We start from the raw sequence: 8,920 nt of genomic DNA, 5'->3' as shown, positions 1-8,920 counted from the left end.
GTGTGTGTGTGTGTGTGTGTGTGTGTGTGTGTGTGTGTGTGTGTGTGAGAGTGTGCGTTCGTTAGCGTTTGCAACATTGTGTTGTTTACAAAATATAATAAATGAAAAGACGTCGAATGTGTAGCCTTCGAAAATTTGCAATGCATCTAAATAAAATGAAATGAATTTATATTCGAAAAGTTGTTCGATGCAAAAGCTATTGATTTTTAGTAACTCGATTTTCGGATTTTCTCTCACACAACCTCGGCACTGCCTGGGTGGTTCTTCATATTTTTTGTTCAACTCGGTACGTTGAATATTTTTTCCTCTAAATAGCAACTTTATAATGGCAGATATTTGCGAATAATTTTATCAAAAACCATTTCGTTGTGAAATCCTTGACGTTCGCAGTAATAAATCTTCGCCTGTATCTATTCACTCAAGCAGAAGGCAAACGAAACATTTTCGCACGGATCGTAAATCCAAATTTCATTAAGATGAGATGATGATGAAATATAAAATTCTTCACATTTCAGGAAAATATATAGAGCGTCTCATATGCATCAGCATATGCAGATTTAGCAAGATGTTTATTGTTATTTGAATTAGCTTGTTTCAAAGAATGAACCGCATGCGCGCTCAAACTCATTCGTTCTCAAGTGCACTTTGCATGATTGTATCCTTAGTTTTGTTTCGACACATTTTCATTGTTCTTTGTTTATGGAATGTGTGCGTCCCAGTTTTTTTATTTTTCTCTCAGTTCTTCTCGTCTCAATATTTTGTTATTTTGTTTTTGTTTAATCCATGCATTGTTTAAATACATTGTGAGTTATTTTATGTAATACGACACACACACACACACAAGCACCGACATTTAAATTCATATAATCAATTTATCAACTGCAGAATGGAATTCTGCACTTAGATCATGGTAAATTTTCTTCTCAAACACTTTTACAGTTTCATTCTCTTGCGCTCTTCTTACATCCCCAGAAATAAACTCTTCACAATATTTATGAACATTCCACTTCTATTTAGAGAATAGGGATGATAGAGAGAAAGAGAGAGAGTAAAGAGAGCTGTAGTGTACTTCATGTCATTCTTTCGAAAGTTTCCGTGTGGTTTTTCATTTACTTTTGGTTTTACTCAAGCTACACGGTAAAATTCTTTGACAAAGTATTTACAACGAATGTGGCTTTTGTGTGTGTATATTTACGTTTCAAACGAAACACCCGAAGTTCAAGCACGAATGGCTCGACGATTTTGAGTTAAAATGAGCGCAATAACAAAGTTTCAAGAGGAAAAGACATTGGATTTGACGTTTTTGAGTAGTAAATATGTAGTTTTTTGCCCTAAGAAATTGTGCTTATAATTTTTGGGCATTAAATATACCAAAATGAGCACGCTACACCAGTACTTATGGCTTTAAAAACAAAACTCACCAGTTATTGTCAGTCTTACGCTTTGCAACCTTTGCTTTTGGCTTCGAGAGACGGAGAGCAAAGCAAAAGATGATGCATACATGTATGAAAATCACTCAACTCGTGTTCTCATATTATCTGTACTTATTTTTGTGTGTGCTTTTTTTCTTCTACTCTCTTTGCTTTCGCTCCTCGCTTGCATTGTTCATTATATGTTGAAAAACTCATTCAAAAGCATTCAGCAAGTGCTTAGTAAACTATATGACGATATTAAAATGAAAAAGACGATTTGTGTTCGTTCGGAATACTACGGTACCCCTCCACCCCATTCAAACCGAAAGTTTATCTTTTACCGCGCGATTTTCTCGTTTTCTATCCGAAAATTCTAAACACTTACGAGAGTAAGCTACAATGTTTTAAAAAAGTTTTCCATTGTAATGAGCCAACCGACTACATAATGATCTAGCGAACGAGCAGCCCGAAGTGCAGTATGTGCACCACACTCTTCATATATGCATGCATTCGTTTTTGTCGATATGACGACGCTGCGATGTTGTTCGAAGGATGTTTTGGTGTGCTAGTACTACACCAGAGCGACCGAAGCTTGCAAACGCAAATTGAATTGAAATGGAAGCATTTCATGTATTTTTGACAAAGCCAAATTGCACATGATTACAGCATGTTCCTTTGTTAAGCTGTAAAAACGATTTTTGTCCATGTTTTGCCTCTTGCTCCCAATTCACATTTATGCGATTTTATTTTAAGCCCCGTGAATAGAAACTGAAATTGTAGCTATTTGTAAGTTATGGAAAACAAAGTTGACGGAAACAATTTCGCATTTCACTGAAATTAGAGAATTAACGCGAAACTTACTACAACATTTTAGAGTGAAAAGCTGAACTAACAATTGCCAGCGAAAATTCTCTCTCTCTCTCTCTCTCTCTCTTCGGTTTTTGGTACTACTGTGTTCGGTACGTGTGCACGGTTCGTAAATGTGGTGCATAAACTTCATAATAAATTCAGTAATCAATTCAAAGCATCTCTTTGACTGATTATTACACAACGAAGTTCGGTTATGCTGTCAACAATAGTCGAGTAATTTGTTAATTCAAGCTTAGTTGAACAAGCGCTCTTAAGCTTGCGCAATTGTTATTCGGCAAATAATATTAGCCACAAGTATTTTTTCAAGGAAAAGGTAAAACCGGATTTTTTTTTCAGTCCAAAAAAGGGGGCAACAACAACTCCGGACACTTGAGTTAAATGAAAAAAGAGTTTGCTAATTTTGGGACGGTGATGAAAATTGGCAAAAATCTAGATCAAGAAAGCGTAACCACTAAACAATACAAAAGGCACAAAGCAACAATTTCGTATACGAAAAAGGAAATGTTACAAGTGCGGAGAATCGAAAAAAGTAATAATACAATACATGTAACAGAATCAAAACGAAATGGCACCAAAGATGGAATAAAGAGCTTGTTAATACTTTGACATGAACGGTTCCCCCTTGCACGCGTACGTTCGCTTGAATTCTGTATTACAGTGCTTGAGGCTTTAGAGATTTCAACTTTTTCTCTGTGTCAAACACAAAGGCATTTTCGTTTCCTCCACTCAAACGGCAAAAGCATTTTTATTTACATGAGATTTCTTTCCAGCGCACATTCTTATCCTATTGCCACAAAGCAACAGTGCAACAAGCATATAAAACAATTTTTCGATGCAAGGATCATATGTACAAGACCCATTAACCAAATGACATGGTGGTGGCTATTTAACGATATAGCGTGTTATGCCACGATGAACTGGGAACACTCACTTGCAATTTGTTCAACAAGAAATGGAATTATATATATATTTTTCAGTTCACAATGGATCACAAATTTTCTAAAGACTTTTCTCAATTGAGTTCCAGTTCGCTGAGTTTTTCCCTTTTTCATTTTCGTTTTTCACGAGCCTTATGTTATGACTGGGATCATTTTGAGTGTGATGATGGTGGCAGCGATGGCAGCATTGACGGGTGATTTCGCGTTCTTTCAATTACGATTTTTATTTTCTGCTGAGTGCAACCAACTTTTAATTCTTCACTCGTTCGACACAAATACCCAGAGAACTACGAACAAAAACATTCATTTCGCCCAACATAAAAATGAATCACAATTAAATACATTTAATTTAAAGCTTTGTGCACAAGGCCACATAAACATCATTGAAAAAACGGATGGAAAAGAGAAATGGCTTTTTATTTGGGTTCCATTAGTTTTTTGAGGGTAAAAAGGGAACAAAAATCCAGGAATTCTTCCTTCTTTTACATCACAGCGATGGATATTTTTTTTAATCCGACGTAAGAATGAAATCTCCACTTACTTGTTTCGTAGAGCACATTCTTTTTTTTGACAACAACGGCATCAGGAACAAGAGAAAGAGAAAAAGAGAGAGAGAGAGAGAACGTTCTCTATTCAATTCACTTTGCGGTGTTGAACAGAAATTGCTTTTGATTTTTATAAATTATATCACAACCCAATAGAATTCGTTGCACTGACTTCAGGAAAACATTTCGAAATTCCATCATGTTTCTTAATTATTTTCTTTCACTTCCAATATTTTTCATTTTGTCCGCTGCTCAACAAGGGATTTTCCGTTATTGAAAGCATCTTTGCTCGTTCGCTTGTTCGTTCAAAATTGTAGGAAAAAATTTCACGTATCGTCTTGATGGTGAATTTAATATGGGAATTGGTATGGATGTGAACTTTCACACTAACACATACACACACCCGAACATACATACAAAGCGCCAGATCGTACGCATCAATTTAGATGGTGCTGATCAGATGGCTGACTTGAATTTTAAGCAGTGACTCCATATGGTTAGAAACGAATGATGTTAGTAAATTGCTTTGTATGCCACTTTTTTTCTCCATGATAATACTGCCAACTGGATGAATTACACGAAAAACATCTTTAAAATATGCAGTTTTCGTTTGACGTGTGTTTACATCGTCTGCCCGATTTTTGTGTCGACTTTTGCGTTTTGCCAATATTCACACGCATCTTAATAATGCTGAATAAAATAAAACTCCCTTTGAAAAGCCCAAAAATGTGGCCCAATATATTCAGTTTTCCAATGCGGCGGCGGCTTCTAATTCAAACATTTTTCATGCACACATGTATGTGCGAGAGTGAAGTGTCGCTTTTTGTGTTGGCAATTTTGAACGTAGCTCACGTCGAACGAAAACTTTAACTCTCAAAAATGTACTCGAGATGTTGTTTGTCAATGGTTTGAGTTTTCTACAAATATATTTTCACAGTGTTTGAAGCATATTTTCTCGTTGTCATTCTTCCTTTTACATTCGGCTTATGTGATACGAAAGCAATGGAAAAAACGAAGCAAAAGCAAGAGTGAAAAAAAAAATATTGTTTATCGGGTACTAAGAACGAGACTTGAAGCGATTTTCCAACAATTTGTTGGTATTTGTTGTACGCCTAGAGATGTTGTGATTGCCATGCTAAAACTCTAAAAATGCTAAAGCTTGATTTGTTTTACATACACCACACCCGCAATCTTGAGAGAGAAAAATTGTGAACGTTTCAATCACATTTCGGACCAAATTCAAGAATATATTCTTGCCAGTTTCAATGCGGTTTTGAAATTCAAAGAATATACTAGTGTATTACTATACACACATAGATATTCAGGTTTGCGTGCTCTCTCTATTTTCATATAATCAATATGCTTTACGTTACTCTCGACAACCACGAAAAAATAATCAAAGACAAAAATAAACATCACGATTTATGCATTCGTCAAGAAAAGAACATGCACACTCACACACACACACACACACACACATACTTACTCCAAGACTGAAGAGAAAGAACCAGAGCGAGAAAGCGGCAAAGCCAAAAAGAGAAGAAGAAAAAACCAAACCGAGAGACGAACTAACATAAATTGAATGCTAAAGACAAACAATAAATACAAGCGCAAAATGATTTCGAGAACATGAGCAAAAGTTGGCATTTTCCATGTTCATTCCATCTGTACAGCGAAATGCGAAAACCATTACAATGAAAACAATATGATAATATAATTCATTTCACTCGGCTTCGATTGGTAAACATTAGTGTGCATGTGCTCTTTTCTTTATTGTTATTTGCCAAGTAAAGTAGCAAAGCATTTGTCGATTGTGTTGCTGGATCTTCAGCACAAAATCTTAAAATTAAATACTGCATTTTATACAAGAGGTACTCTCCCATCATCTGTGTTATTGTTGGCGTTGTCGACGACGTTGTCTTCCACCATCGTCATCGTCTTTGGCTTTTGAGGTTAAAATATTATGTATGCGCAAAAGACATTGGAATAGTAATAATAAACACAATACAGTGGCATTAAATCAGGAACATCTTTGCCCGACATTTTTCATTCGTCTCTATTTTAGTTGTTCATTTAAAATACTTTTCATTTGACTATTTACGGACAATGCTGAATATAAAATCAGATGTTAGTTCGTCAGGCATGGGATTTCATTCATTTTAATGTGTAGTAGTAAACAAAAACATGAAACTGAAGAAAAAAAACAAGATATATCAAGTTGAGATTCATTCGACACAAATACATACATACTGTGAACGACATAAACAGTTAATAAAAAAGAAAAATATCAATATAAATAGCACGTAAAGAATTTTGTCCGGATAACTTTTTTTCCGGTTTTACATGGTTTGGTTCTTGCACTCTTTTGCCTTCCTACAAAGTTTCCGTTCTCCAAAATTCCATCAAAAATGAGAAGGAAAAAAATGCATTTATCGAAGTGAAATCGATGGAAAATTCTGAATGTTCTATAAAATCGAATATCAAACTTGATGATAAATTAAATTTAATAAACATGAGCGAATATGCTTCTTATAATTTGGTGCTTACATTGCGTCGTCATTGTTGTCGTTGTCGAAATATGGGTAAAAGTTGGTGAGAGCATGTTGTGCCTGCCACCGAGAAAACGAGAAAAGAACCAGTACACCAAAGTAGTTGGCAAAATAAACAAACCAATCGTTGATGTAATTACTATTTATCGATTGCTGATTTGCCAAACAGAATGAATGAAACTTGAAAAATGAACAAAATGTAATCAATATTTAAAAAGTTTTTCCTATTTCGAATTGACAGCCAAGCCAGCAGGCAGTATATTGGTATAAAAACAACGCCACATCGACAAATAAAATCGAAACGAAAAAGTACAATAACAACAACTACAAAAACAATGGCGTAAAAACAAAAAAAGTAAGAACAAAGCAAATAAAACCAAAACGAAACATCAATAAGTAACGCCAAAATCATGAACAATTTATGTACATATGGCATCGATGCGGGGGATAAGAAAGTTTTGGTTCGAGTTTTTCGATGCCGCCGAAGGAGACAAAGTATGGAAAGAGGCGCGTATAAACCGAGAAATTAAAGTTTCTTGTTAAAAAAAAATGGTATTCGCACATTTTAGCCAAATTCTAGTATCGAATCCATCCGGTCGACATAAACAACGAATTCTGCAGTCGAATCCATTTATTTGCTCACCGAAACAAAAGAAGAAAAAAAAACGATAAAATGAACTACTTAGCTATAATTGAGAACATAATGATTGAATAAATAATTATTAGCGATTCAAGACCAACATCCGTTCGGGAGGAAAATGTACATTTGATGGCATATGAATATATCCGACGGGGCTTTCCCCGGGAGGTAGAGAGAGCGACGCAAAAATTGAACGAACAACTTTTTCAAACCGATGGATCTCGAATGTGAAATGTGAAGGAAGTAAATTTTATTTTGAGTGTGAGCGGAGAGCGCACGTAATTTTTGTTTAACATTCACTTTGGCCACTCATTTTCAAGACTTTGATTCGGGCTTTTGTATGTGATGAAATGGCCGGAGCCTTGAGCCAGATACAACTAAACGCTAATAAAATTTATGGACGCTTCTACTTTTTATTATTATTACTATTTGATGTACTCGTATTTATTTTGTTTGTTTGTTGTTACAGTGTATTGAATGTGAAGCATTTTACTGCCGTTCAAACTGGAACATATAAATGAAATCAGAAAAACATCGACATTTCCGTCGCTCAATTTCCCAATGTGTGCTATATTATTAGCAGTTAACTGTTATAAATAAATTATGATATGTAGAATAATAATGTGAACATGTATCGCGTGCGCTTTGATTTTTACCGAGAGCTGAGAAAAGGCTCAATTTTTTTGATATTTAATTCTGTTTCATTTTCAACAGTTTTAATGCGCATTTCATTTGATACTCTATTATCGGATTATTTTAAGTTTATTCGTGGTATATTTTAATGTCCGTATACACATTAAAAATTGATGACGAACCATTCATATTTTGTCATTAACTGACGCAAGAGGAATCCTTTTGACGTCATACTTACGAAAAGGGAAACATTGATACTTCTTGATTGAGATGATATTTATGATTGATCCCAAATTACATTTTAAGCATACACCCGGAACTCGGTAAAGAATTTTTAATAGTCCCGCTCTAAAAAAAAAATCATTATTGTTGATTCATTCACTGTTTTCGCGTCAAAATGGACAACCTACACCCACATTTCAATTCGACATAATACCGACGGAAAAGAGTCGCACAAAACCTTCTATTGAACGGTAAAATGTATTTACCGGTGAAAGTGAAAATAAGAAAAACGGCAGTTTTTTGCTAATAGCTATATTGAATCAAGAAAAATCAAAGCTTGAATTTATGGGGATTGAATGGCAAAAGTTTTGTGCTCATTTCCCAGCCTTCTTGAGCTATACTTCTCTCTCTCTCTCTCTCTCTCTCTCTCTCTCTCTCTCCCTCTTTTCCCCTTTCTGTTGGTTTTGGTGCAATTTTCGTTGTGCATCAAAGTTTTCAGCTATTTTTCTTCTTCATTATTATGTATTTATTACAGCATCTACTTTGATATTCTTTACGAAACCGAGATCGATGGCAAAAGCAGCATTTTCCAAAGAAATTGTGCTCTGCCAACCGCATGGAAAAAAAGAGAAATACAAAAATGTTATATTGATAGAATAAAACTTTTTCATTCCATTTACACAAACATGCGATGTTGCCAGCATGTATGAGAGTATCACACGTATACCAAGGCAAACGAAACAGAACAACCAAACTGAATCACTCCTTTGCACTAAACAATTAATCAAATGAAAATGGCGTTCGCCTCCATAAGTAAATACATTTGAACTGAGCACTTTCGAAGAATATCAGAAATGCTCACATCCGACTCTACCACACTCCTTTGTGTGTTCGCGTTTTTTTTCCTTCCTCTCGTCATTCGATTTTTGCGTTGTTTGCTTCATAATGCACACGTAGCACACACTTGGGCAAACAATCCATCGGCAATATGAAAAGCATAAACACTTCCGAAAGATACCGAACTTCAATTTAGCCACAATACTCACACACACACACACACACACAGAGAGAGAGAGAGAGAGAGAGAGAGAGAGAGAGAGAGAGAGAGAGA

General features: G+C 35.3%; 1 protein-coding gene across 2 annotated transcripts in view; it reads left to right on the top strand.

Moving 5' to 3' along the window:
• The window catches only part of LOC116340561 (Down syndrome cell adhesion molecule homolog), a 187,765-nt gene that overhangs the window by 124,835 nt on the left and 54,010 nt on the right, over positions 1–8,920 (top strand). The gene's annotated exons all lie outside the window — the stretch shown is intronic.

This window comes from Contarinia nasturtii, unplaced genomic scaffold (genome assembly GCF_009176525.2).
Source record: "Contarinia nasturtii isolate CC-2019 unplaced genomic scaffold, AAFC_CNas_1.1 Cnas_scaffold_695, whole genome shotgun sequence".
In the NCBI taxonomy this organism is placed as follows: Eukaryota; Metazoa; Arthropoda; class Insecta; order Diptera; family Cecidomyiidae; genus Contarinia; species Contarinia nasturtii.
This window is presented reverse-complemented; position numbering and strand designations above follow the sequence as displayed.